This window comes from Passer domesticus, chromosome 5, assembly GCF_036417665.1.
Source record: "Passer domesticus isolate bPasDom1 chromosome 5, bPasDom1.hap1, whole genome shotgun sequence".
In the NCBI taxonomy this organism is placed as follows: domain Eukaryota; kingdom Metazoa; phylum Chordata; class Aves; order Passeriformes; family Passeridae; genus Passer; species Passer domesticus.
Genome location: NC_087478.1, coordinates 15,619,021 through 15,632,543, shown reverse-complemented (window position 1 = coordinate 15,632,543; position 13,523 = coordinate 15,619,021). Strand labels below are relative to the sequence as shown.

The following is a 13,523-nucleotide window of genomic DNA, read 5'->3' as shown; positions in this document are numbered from 1 at the left end:
AGCAATTGTACGTGAATGAGAGGCCAGGCAAGCTGCAAATAACTTTTCTGTAGGTACTCCAAACATAGTCATTCTATGATTGCAAAACTTATTCATAAGCTTTCTGCAGCCTTCTAAACTGGTTACATGGCCAACTGAGTTAGGAAAAAAAAAGAAACAGAGGGTTAACCTGGTAAATTCATTTTTAAGAGAAAACCACACCATATTTTAATGAAAGTCACATGGCTGTATGAAGCAATAATTGTGAAGATGATGTTCATTTTTTGCACATCGTGACTGTGTTTTATTTAAAATAAGGCAACCCTCCATGCAAAGGGATGTCTGATTAGTGCCCAGTAAGACGAAGAGAAAAATTTATGTTAAATAAATTATGTTAAATATCTCCTTTCAAGAGGCTTCTTGTCCGTATTTTATTTTTTTTATAACTTTGCTATATTAATCATGCAGTGGGTAGAGGAAAAATTCTTAATTTGAGGAAAAATTATTAACAAGATAAGGATGCACATGAAAAATAGGCATTTAAAAATCCCCTATTGGTAGTGTCAGTATTTTTCTTGGAATTTATCTTACACTGAGAAGTTTCTACATTGAACATTTCAAGGCATTCTATGAAAATGTTTTGCTTTTTTCCTAAAAAAAAAAGAAAAAATCAGTTTGGATTTTTATGACAAATTGTAACTCTACCACAAATAGATAAACAAAATCTTTGATTTTATTTTTCCCATTTTTGAATAAGGAAAAAGCATTTAAGTTACTTCATAGGTAGCATGATATTTCCCTTTCTTGTATAACACTAGAAAACATACCATGTATCTTGTGTTGCACATTTCTCATTAATAAAAGAAATAATCAGTTTTATCACAAATCTATTACTTCCCATCAAAGTAGCACAGCTCACAAAGAAACCCATGAAAATTCACAGTATGCTCTCTTTGTTTCTTAATTTAAGTATGATATTTAACAATTTTGTAACATAAAATCCTACAGTAAAATTACTCAGTATAGTTTCAGCACAGTCAAAAATGGGTATGGGTTTATAAAAGAGAGGAAGGGAAAAAAAAAACACAGGGTTTGTATATGAAGCAACAGGGAGGACCAGATTAAGTAATTTTATTTTGAAAGGTCATAATGAACATGATTGGCAGCTGCACAGGAATGTTATCAGTTTTCTCCTTGGACACTTTTAGCTGCACTACTTGTTAAAGAGAAGAAAATATCTGGAGGTAGATCAGAAGGTAGATTATTCTTTGCTGTGATGTTATTTCAGCTCATCAATGAGATCAGTGAAATGTACCAGAGAGAAATTTATTTAGTCTTTTGGATTCCAAAAAAGTTACCCAATTCCCCACACTGTTTTCTCCCTACACCACCCCTTGAAATTCTTTCTAGATTTTCATAACACACGTTGCTCCTTTAGTGATTAACTCCTTTGGTTTATCATTTCCACTATAGAGGATCTACACTTTTCCTTGAGGCCCAAGGGAATTTTACCAATATAGTACAACTGAAAGTGCTGAGCAAAATGAGCAGTGAGCTGAATCTCTGCATACAACTAAGTTGCCTAATTTTTTTCTACAAAGTATGGATTTGAAATAATAAGGCCATTTAGATTCCTATTTCATGCTTCATAAGTAGGTTTTTTTTTGTCAGAAACAGAATATCAGTATGTGACTAGTGTAATTTTTCAGGAAAACATTGCTAATTTTTTTTTTTACTAATTTTTCTTTCTAATACATGGATAACTAAATGCAATCCATTTTTTTTCCAGTGTCATATATACCTGAGCTCAATAGAGTACCAAAATAATTTTTCAGCACCTTTTGTCCATTTCCCACTTTGACAGATAAGTGGTTTGAAGGAGAGTATCAAGGTGGACAATGATTCCTTCAGAACTTCTTGGTTTGTATGAGTTGAATACATGGCACCACAGCAAGACTCTTGGGCTGTCCTATGCAAGGATAATTAAACATTTGGTAAGCAAAAAAAAGTTAGGCAACTCCTCCTTCCCCCCCTTTCACAGAACAGTAGAGCCACATGGGTGTTCAAGCTTGTTATGCACAATCCTGTTGTTGCTACAGGAAGAACTATTCCATAAGAAGATTAGATATTAGCTTAAGCTGCCTTGATACAACTGAATAAGCATGAGCCTGCAGATATACAAATGCTAAATCTACTGGCATTATAATTTCTTAAGCATTTAGAAACCTCCGAGCTTTTCTAGATGGTAAAGCATCCTACTACACATAAGTCTATTTCACAGATATACCAAATCTGTTTATTTTGAACAGAAGCAGCATTGTTCAAGCTAAGTTATAATGTAATAAACAGATTAGGGCATTGGGCAACACAATTATTAAAAGAGTAAAATCCTCAAAATGAATAAACTAAATGAACATGAAGTTTTTTGTCAAATAAAAAATGTGAGGAAATTAAAATTAAAATGCAAGAAAATTCAAATTAAATCTAGCTCAAAATAATTTACCTTTTGGAATCATACATCAGTAATTCAGGTACTAGTTCAGAAAGTAAATAACACTTCAGGTTAAATTAAATTGCCATCTCTTTTGAACTAGTGTGGATTTTCAATTTAAGGTAATCTCTAGTCATGTATTTAGGGCACATTGTTAAAGTATTGTCCATTACAGAAGAGACAGGAACTTTTAAGATTGCAACTTGTTCCTGGAAATCTAATGCATTTCATTTTATTTTTCAATTGTTCTCAATAGTTTATGGGAGAATTGGCTCATTGAAAATAATGCAAATGGACTATATGCAACATTTTCTTTCACCAGCAAAGGTAAAATTCACAGAGAAAAGATTCCTCCACTACCCCTCTTCATCATTTTTATCATTTGTATCAATTCCATCTCTTTTGAGATCAATTTCATTAATTGCTATTATAAAGGGAAATATTACATCGAGATTCAAAAAACATCAGTGATCCTTTCTGAGAAGTTTTCTTTACTATAATATAAAGGTGACTGTAGCCATGTTTCTAACTGGGTGTATAAGTATTTTCATACTGAAGTAAAAAGCCTGAAGACTAAGACCTTGAAGTGGTTCAGTTTTTCATAAGAAAAAATTTTGCAAATATTACCAGAATCTGCAGAAGCAAGGTTGAGGGTGGGAATGTGGATTGCTTTCAAAAACTTATGAAAATCTAGCTATAGTCTCTTCCAGTCAGAGAGAGGGACTTTATAGCTGCCCTGATTAACTTCAGAAAATTGAAAAAACCCCAATCCAGTAATTTTTTTTTTTTAATATTTAAACACCATTGACCTACATTTCTATAACTTTCTAAACTTCACCAATATTAAAAATCAAATTAAATGTTGAGAAACTATAAAATATTCAGGTTACAAGATAACCTGATAAGGGCAAGAAGCTCAGGCATCCTGTTTAAGCTCTTTCAAAAGAGTACAACTTATTGGCAGCTATATGTCTCAAGAATACATGTACCTCCATCTCTAGCCAAGAAAGAACTAAAGAAAGAACTTTGCCTCAGTGGTAGAAGTATCAGGCCTTAAGAAACTGAACAAAACAAACTGGTGAATATTCATGAGAAACCAGAATAGATAATTTTCTCCTAGTTACACTATTATGCAAATGTTTGGAAATATTTGTTCAAATAATGTTGTAACTCAAAACAACCTATTTGTAATATTTAGTCTGTGTTGTCACATAAATGAGGGAATATCATAGTGTGCTGTTTAGACAGCACAGAAGTCAGCTCCAAGGACAGTAACTTTTCATAAGTATTTGGAGTCTCAGACTTCCCTGCTATCTGTGGACACAGATGCTCAGGGTAAATAAATCACACCAACAGACTCCAGACTGCGGTATATGGTCAGGCTTGAATGTTCTCTAGCCACTGTCAGAGACAAAATACTAGACTATTTGGAATCTTGGTCTCTCTCTCAGGGGAATTTCTTACATTGTTACCCCTGAGCTCAATTTTGAAGTATTATCTTCAAATGAGAACATTATCTTCTAGGCTTGACTACTCTATAGGATTCTATGCCACTGAAGTATTTCCAACCCTTTCAAAGGGTTAGAAAGAATTGATTGATGGTGTTTCAGACATTTGAGACAAACCTGGGGAATTCAGAGACAAATATAGTGGGATTTTTCTGATCTTTCATTAAAAAAGATATATTTTTAATGAGTTCTTTTCTGGAAGACTTCTGTGTGGAACTTTCACAGAACTACTTCTGTATCAGCAATTCAGGGAGCATGCTTGTTATTCAAGATTTGCTGTCCCCAGCCCTTCTAATCCAGAGCATCAACAAACATATACACCATTCAATTTTCTACCTTTACCTTATCTTTTACATAAGACTGAATACCTGTAATGAAAGGCTCAAATAACTCTATAGTAAGTTAAAACAACTATTCCTCATATTCTCATGCTAGACTTATGGTTTCACTGCATTTATTTTTCTCTTTATCTCATTGTTCTGTGATGTGGAAAACTTCTGTATACTTTTTACAGTACTAGTTGCTGGGAAAATGAATGCAAGAATTATCACCTCACTAGTTCATGTTTCAAAAATGGAGTTTAAGAGAAAATTCTTGAGACTCACTCTTCTATGGTGCCCTACTTTTTCCTCTTGCTTACAGGTGTCATATTTTAAAAACAACCTTGGTTTTGTAAATCAGGAGGGATCTACTTGAAGTCAGTGTTACTCATTTGTAGAGAACAAGCTTGCATTGGCTTCATTGGTTTACGTTTCAACTACCTTGAGACACTATAAAGGGCAGAATTATGAAGCACTTAATGCTATAAAATACACGTTGCATCTTTCATGTGAGTATTTTATGTCAAATCCTTTACAGAGAAAGCTAATATAAGACCAAAATAAGTGAACAGAACTGACAAAAGAAACTGAGAAATTAAGGCAAGGGAGAAAAACTAGCTTGAAAGAAGCTATTTCAGTGTGCAAGTGTGGAACAATTTTGGAATATACCCTGTTCCTTTCAGACTGCTGAATTCTTTCCTTGATCAGAGCAACAATAAAAAGCACTGGTTTTTGCTAATAACTAAAGATAACATGGGGCAAGATTTCTTGTTTAAGAGTACCACAAGGTCAAACTTTTCTGAAAAGGTTGCTGAATTTAATATATTAATGAAGAAGTCTAGGATGGTTGCATGGAATTATGAAATAATTTCAATACTTTTCTAACATAATTTCTGAAGGCTTTAGTTAGTTCTATATCTATTAACATTTCTAGGGAACCTCAACAAAATGTGATTGATTTCAAGCACATACTAGAAATGAAAACTTTGTACTTGGTGTAATATTTGGTGTGGTGATTGATTTCAAACACATACTACAAATGTAAACTTTTTACTTGGTGTAATTTTTTGTTTGGTTTGGGGTTTTTTTTGTTTGTTTGTTTTGTTTTGAGGTTTTTGATTTTTTTTCTTTGTTGTAGTTCTGTTTTGGTTTTGGGGGGTTGGAGTTTTTGTTGGTTTTTGTTGTTGTTTTGTTCTTTGTTTTTTGTAGGATTATTTGGAGAATTGTTATTCTCTGTAGCTCTTTTACAATTTTTTCATTTCTTTAATGCACTAGTGGTAAATAATCCTGTGCTGTGCTGGAGATATCTCTAAGTAGAAAAGACAAGACTTGTACTTCAGGACATCATCTGCAAAGGAAAGCATGTGAGTAGGAGACTCCCTGAGAATTGCTTAATTTTATAGATTTTCACAACACAAATTATTTCCAGCTTTTTCAAAGCATTTATTATTGCCAAATTTAACAAGGACTTGGGCAAAGATTTTCCATATAGTCCTTTACCAGTTCTATTAATCTCTGTGTAACCTAAACCCATATTTTCTTCAAAATACATTTCAAGAACATTTCTTCTTGTGCAGAAGAACTTCTTATTTTTAGGACTTTCTAGGCAGGAAAAATTTGGCATTGTCTTCCTTCTTTTTATAGCTTACTCTGCATCCTTCTCTAGCAAAGTTTCACCTTCAAGTCATACTCAACTGTTTTAAGCCATAATAGTCCATGCTCAACGAAAAGAGCAGGTTCCTTTTCTAACCAAAAATACCTTACTGACTTGGTAGACAATAGGAACTTCAGTGAATATCTTAACAGGTTCTCCCTCAAGACCATTACAGAGAAGCTGTTGAAGTATGGGCTGGATGAGCAGACAGTAAGCTGAAGTGAACAAAAGCTGAATGTCCAGCCCAGAGGGTCGTGATCAATGGCTCAAATCCTAGATGGAAGACAATAGCTAGTGGGGGTCCACCCTTATAAGGGGTCCAGCCCCTTATAACATCTTCACTAACAATCTGAATGATAGGGCAGAGTGTTCCTACTGCAGATTTGCAAGCGACGCAGAACTGGGAGAAGTGGCTGATATGCCAAAGGGTCATGCCGCCATCCAGACAGACCTTGACAGTCTGAAGAAATGGCCTGACAGAAACCTCATGAAGTTCAACAAGAAGTGCACCAGTATATGTTGTACACCAATCATCTGGAAACTAATCATTTGGAAAACAGCTTGGCAGAAAAGTAGGCAGCAACATGACTATACGCCAAGAATGCACCCTTGCAGCAGAAAAGGTTAATGGTATCCTGGGCCAAAGCAGATGATTGTGGTCAGCAGGTTAATGGAGGTGATCCTTCCCCTCTAGTCAACCCTGCTGAGGACACAGCTAGAGTGTTGTGTCCAGTCCTGGGCTCCTCAGTACAAGCCACGGACATACTGTAGACAGGTCAGTGAAAGCATGAAGATGGTAAAGGGACTGAAGCTTCTCTCCTGTAAGGAAATGCTGAGTGAGCTTGGCCTGCTCAGGTTAGGGAAGAGAAGCCTCAGGAGAATTTGATCAATACCTCCATATCAAATACAACTTGATCAAGGGAGTGTGTAAAGACAGAGTCAAGGTCCTTCCAGTTGTGCCCAGTGACAGGACCAGAGGCAATGGGGCACAAACGCTGGAGGTTCCTCTGAACATCAAGAAACATCAAAAAAATTTTTTACTGTAAGGGTGACTGAGTACTAACACAAGTGGAGTCTTCAGCCTTAGAAATATTAAAAAAAAAATCTCTGGATATAATCATATGCAATCAGCTTTGGACAGACCTGCTCAAGTAGAGCTGTTGGACAGATGAAATCAGAGGTCCCTTCCAATATCAACTGTTCTTAAAATCTATGATTCTGTAATGCAGACTTGTGACTGAAGCCCAGTGAAGATACAGAATTAAATAGATGTGTTCAAAGCATTATAAAAAAAAGTCAGCAACATCCTACATCAAATTGACATGTTAATTGCATCAGGCTTAGCTTTGGCTGACTCTATTAATCCTCCATTTAAATGAATATTGAATCCAGTAAAAGAAAGTTATTTTCCACATACCAATAGCAACACTTACTCATTTGGTATTACACTATCTGTATGCAAACACTGCTAATACAAATACCTTCATATAAACACTCACATGAATGTCCTGTTTGGCACATTCACAGGAAATCACTATACCTGTAAAGTATATTGATTCATCTTTTATCACATTGTTTCTCCATTTAGACACAAACAGACGATCAAAATTCTTTTTGTTTAAATTAATCCTTGTACTTTATAACAGTAACAATGTTAGATGGGTTGACAACTCATACTGGTGCTATGGACTTCATTATAACTAGAAGAAATTTAGAGCTGAGGAACATAATAGGCAATTATAGATAATAGATTAAGATAATTTTTCTCTCCCATTTCAACCAACTGAAGCTCTCCCAGAAAAAAGTACAGCTCATGCAGTCAGAAGAAGAGATGCTCACTGTTAGCGTTGTTCTATGAGTTGTTTGAACAGGCAGTTTTGACTAAGAAGTAATTTACACTAGGAAGACAGAAGCATATAAAATCATCAAGCTAATGAAAGCCCATTATTCAAAATCCTTCACAAAATCAAAATACAGTTAAGTTAATTTTATGAATATTTTCAGTGCTTTTAACAGCACCTGGATAAGGAGCAGCTGTGAAGATAAAACATTATTCCATAATGCTTTATGATCATAAATCTCATTTGTGTGTTTCCACTCTCATTTAATTTTATATCAGTTCAGGATATGGGACTACATATTTCCATGAGCTGCATTCCATTCATCAGACAATCTTTAGGAGGGAAATGCAATCAGTGTATGAAAAGAGTAGGTATGAAAAAAGTAGCTATATAGAGTTTTATGCTTTGGGGAATAATGGGGAATAAAAATAACATAGTAATTATTTGAGGAATAAAAATAACAGCTCTGCTTATGGGCAGCAGAGAGACTTTAGTCATAATGTATGTGGTGTGGTGTGTTATTCTGTATTATTAGCCCTGCATGGCACCGCTAAAGAGAAATGGTGGCAAGTCAGGACTAATACAACAGGAACTGGAGTATTTGTAATTCCCTCCTCAACATCTGTTGCATAAAATGTAATTTGTTCATTTGTACAAGCTGTGCTTCTTTAGAGGCAATCTCCAAATCTTTTTTTTTTGGATGTACCTGCCCTAATTTTCCCAATTTGAATGCAGCCCAAAATAGCTTGCATTTCGGCTTCACATAATTTAAGGATTCTGCAGTGTGAAAACTGTTTATTTAAATTACATAAAATACAAAGTAACACAGGGGTATGAGTGACCGGAGAGTGTGAAAAAAGAGAAATCAAAGAGGATTTTTTTGGGGTTTGTGTTTGTTGGGTTTTTTTTCAAGAGGCAGAGCTCTCAAATCACCAGGAAGAATATTAAGGAAAGCAGTTAATATGTAGTTAAAGGAATTGTAATGCATATGAACATATGTTGTTTTACCTAATTTTGATCAACTTAAAAGTAAAAATATCTTTATTCTTTCAGCTGGGTTTAACACACCATCTGGTTTAATTATTCCTTAGGTAGCACACCATAAAGTTAATAGTAACAGTATTGTTAAGCCAATCAAAAAGAACATTTCTGATGTGATTTTTCACCAAGGATGTTTCTCTTAAACCCATTGACTATAAGGTCAATGTAATAAGCTTTTGCATAAGGATTATGTTACTGCCAGTGCTTGACAGATGTTAGTTGCGAATAATCACCTCTCAATTGACTCAAATCTGCTTACTAAGTGAAAGAATTTAATCATAATCTAAATTGCTCCTTTATCTGGAATTTTGGGCAAATTTTTCATTTAAAAATTGTTGAGAAGCTGTAACAACAAAATCCTACAGGATTGTCGACTAAAAGGAAATAAACTGGAGTTTATAAAAGTCACGTTGATTAAAGAGACAGAATTCTAAAGCTAATCTCAGTCCCCATTTCAGCAAAGAAAGATGAAGCCTTCAGAAGCCCAGTGAGCCTTCTGAAATCCACTTCTTTGATCAACTAAGCAAGTGAAATATGGAGTGTTCATTACTCATTGTAATACCAGAGGGACAGTAGAGATTTAGGGATTCACTTCAACATCTTTGAATTGAAAAGTGACTTCAATGAGTTTTGCATAACATCACTTTTAAGGAGTTCTAGTGAAGTTCACCATTCCACTCCTGCTTTCAACAGATTAATTATTGTTTAAAATTTTAGGTTGTTTATCTTCAGAAGTATTATTAAAAAAGGAAAAGAATGCTGTAACAAATTCTCACAAAACTGAATGCTTCCTTATGATCCCAAAAAATTTGCTTCCGAATTGACCACAAAATTGTAAGCAGGGGCTATAGAACAGAATTTCATCTCAACAGGTTTATAAGAATTACTTCATCAAACACACAGTATGCTATTCTCAATTTAGCAAAAGAAAGGGAGAAGATCTAGAATACATTACATGAGTGCTTGATGTTATCATCATAATATATTTCCATTTAAAAATGTAGTATTATATGTTCTCATTTCCTATTCCAGACTTTAGCTATGTGTGTGATAAAAAATGCTACATGGTGATCATGAATTAACAAACCAGATATCAGTCATACTGAAAAAAAAGACCACACTGAATCACTTTAATGCCACAGTTAATCATTGTTTTCCCAATTCCTATACTTTGCTGCCCATTTTCACAGTATACAATTTATGGCATAGTACTGCCATTCTAAATCACACCAGTTACAGTGGAGTCCAGTGACCCCAGGAAATACAAGAGGCAAAAAAATAACTTAATTTCCCAACAACCATGTTAAATGGAGTTAATGGAATTAAATTTTCATTTACTAAATTCCCCTAAATCTCATTCAACCACAGACTCCCTGAGCACAAAACAGCTTGGGAATGAAGAACTTTAGAGACAAGTGTCCTATAGCCCTGTTCCGTCCCTAGATTTCCCTAAGTACACATTTGCAGCTACCTCTGTGAGTACTGGGCTGAATAAATTGGTTGATCCAACCAAATAAATTTCTTCCTGTGTATCAGTATAAAGAACTGAAGTAAATAGAACTGTAACCCATAAAATGATAAATAAATTACATCAAGATAACTCTGGGTACCTAAATGTGTCTTCTCAACAGAAGAAATGTTACACAGAAGACACGGATCTCTCCCAGGACCCATTTGGGGAAGTCCTACAGATAAGAACACACCATATTGACGAACAGAAGTCATTCCATCTGTAATATAAAACTTGCATTTAAAAAGCCTTATCAAACAGTCCAAGTGAGCTAATCAACTTGTCAGAGATATCAGGAGATGAAGACAGTAATCCATAGGTAATTCCATGATTAAGTGACTATTTTTTGGAAGGACTAATCTCAGCCACATGATTCTACACATTCTTATCCAGGACTCCAGGAAGCTATCTTTCTGAAACCAATTTGACCAAAAGAGTCAGCAGACAAACAGAAGTCTACATGAGATCTCTTCAAATAATCAAATCAGGTGCCTTGGTACGACAAGCCCCTATGTAATAAAATACTGTTTCTAAATCAATTACATTCCACTTCAACTAGCACAGTCTTTTTTTAAAAATTATTTTTTCTCCTTTATTCTTCTAATGTACTTAATATCTCTCAGTTTCTTGTTGATGAAACAAGTCAAGCGATTTTCAACTTCATTTCTAGAAGGGACATTCCATTTTTCCAAATATCCAGTTGTTTTTCTCCCTAGTTCAGTATGAGTTTCTGAATAACAGAAATTATTCATTAATGCTTCTCTATTTTCTAATTCACATTGGGGTCACACATCTTTTTCACAATTCCAGTAATGATTCACAGCTCTCCTGCAAGTAACCACCATGCCAAAGTTTCCCTGTTGCTGAAATATGATAGATAATATTTAATTTTACTGCAGAAATGCTGATAATTAAGAAATGGGATCACAGAATAGTTACTGGAAGAGCCCTTGGGCGAATTTCTGTTCCAACCCCCCATGCAAAGGCATGGTCACCGAGAGCAGGTTACATAGGAATGTGTCCAGGGGGTTTGGAAGGTCTCCAGAGTGAGAGACTCTGCAACTTCCCTGGGCAGCCTGTTCCAGGGCTCTGCCACCATTGATGTGAAATCCTCCCTCATGTTGAAGTGGAACTTGTTTTTCAATTTATTGCCATTGCTTCTCATCCTGTCCTAGGGCACCATGAAAGAGAGTCTGGCACATACTCTTGGCATGGCCCTTTGAGATATTTGATGAGATTCTCTCTCAGTCTGCCCTTCTCCAGACTAAACAGGCCCAGCTGCCACAGTCTTTCCTCATAACAGAGATGCTCCAGACCCCCAATCACCCTTGTGGCCTCTGCCAGACCCTCTCCCTCACTAGGACCAAGTGGAAAAGCAGCATCACCTCCCATTATCCTCCCAATGAACCTCATGATGCTGTACTTCACCTAAGTGTAGTTGATCCCATTCTATTCTCAGTCTTCACTAATCATCCCTTGGTGTTACATTTTTTCTTATAGATAACACATCAGTACAATTGTAACATGCAGGCTAAAGGAGATATGTTCACCCTAAATGCATTTGCTTCTTCAAGCATTAGATACAATCCCTCCTTCAATATTGCTTAGACCCTATGCTTCAATACAGAACATCCCAGGTTCATACGTAGCAAATGCCATGACCAAATAATTTGTTCTAAACTAGGGAAACCAGCCAAACAACAAATTCTACATACAGAGACTATTGCAATACCTATCTGATTTCATATGGAAAAGAAAATTCTTAATACTCTTAATTTCATAGGAAGCAGATGTACCCTCAACTTTACTATGTGAAGAACAGGAGGGGAAACAGCTGTTTAAAAAATCACAACATTTGTAGTGAAAAATGGCTTCAACTTTGGGAATAATTGATGTGCCAGTAGATTGTTTGAAAATTACCAGCAATGCATTTAAATAAAATGCATGAAAATTCAGTAGACTTTTAAGTAATTTTCAATGTAAAAATTAATTGCAATTATTAACTGTTGGTCTGTTCACACATATTAGCGGTCTAGAATACACAACTGCAGCTTAAAATAAATTCTGCAGTCACTCACTGGTAGCTGTGACTAGAAGCTACCTAAATGTATCAGGAAACTCTTATAAAAGGGAGCCTTGAAGTATAAACAGAAAGTTACCACTTTATCCCTTTCTGTCATTATTTCTTTTTCATTGCAAGTTCAAATAATTTGATCAATGAAACAAGATACCCAGAATTATTATAAGGTTTTTTTACCATCAGTTTTCTAAGTGAAGAATTACATAGTTGAGGAACAAAAGATAGATTGATTCAGTGAAGATTAAGTCTTACCCTATTCTTTTTCTTCCCATGTCAATCCAGTAAAAGAAAATATCAATAACTTTTCTTCTATTTCAATAAGTGTACTATTCTTTAAAAATGAGGTCAAACCAATTATTTCCCTGTAGAGAATCTGACACAATATTTTCTAATTAGTGAAGTCCCTGTTTTTCTGTAAACACAGTTACAAAACAGAGATGTCAAGTTTTAATGTGCATATGCAGAAACGTACATTTATGTAACTCAGAAAGACTGGCCATGTGATTAGGACTGCTGGCCAAGCACTAGAAGTACTAAACCATACAATACTTTGACATCTCAGTGTTGAACATGTTCTCAGCTGTTGGCCAAAATCTGATCACCTTTTTCTAAGCAAAATATTCAGTAAAGTAGTAAAAAACCCTTCTGTCTAACACCACCTGTCACCTGGACTTCAGACCAGGCCACTAGCCTGATACAACACCTGTGGCTCTGCTGGATGACCTCTGCATTGTAGGGAAAAGGAAGACAGTCATATCTCAATTCTCGTAGACTTGGCACCTTTGATATAGCTGATCTCCAAATACTCCCACTTTCTTCCCAAAGACAGTTGCAGACAGCAAACACTAACAGCCTGAAATTACTTGGGCCATTTTTCTCAAATCATAAACATGGGAAAGTGCAGGAATTCATTTTCTCTACCATCTTCAGACTCTCACAGTGGCTGCACTCCTCCTCTTTACTTTTCATCAGGATCTAGATCTGCTAAGTGCAAGAAGCAGAATCCACACACAGCATTCAACTCTACCCTGCACCAAGCATGAATGCAAACAAATTCTTTAAAAAGCTCCTGTTTAGAGAAGAGGTGGTAGAAATGAAT

General features: G+C 35.3%; 1 protein-coding gene across 23 annotated transcripts in view; it reads right to left on the bottom strand.

Moving 5' to 3' along the window:
- TAFA5 (TAFA chemokine like family member 5) overlaps positions 1-13,523 on the bottom strand; it is a 466,608-nt gene that overhangs the window by 439,829 nt on the left and 13,256 nt on the right. The gene's annotated exons all lie outside the window — the stretch shown is intronic.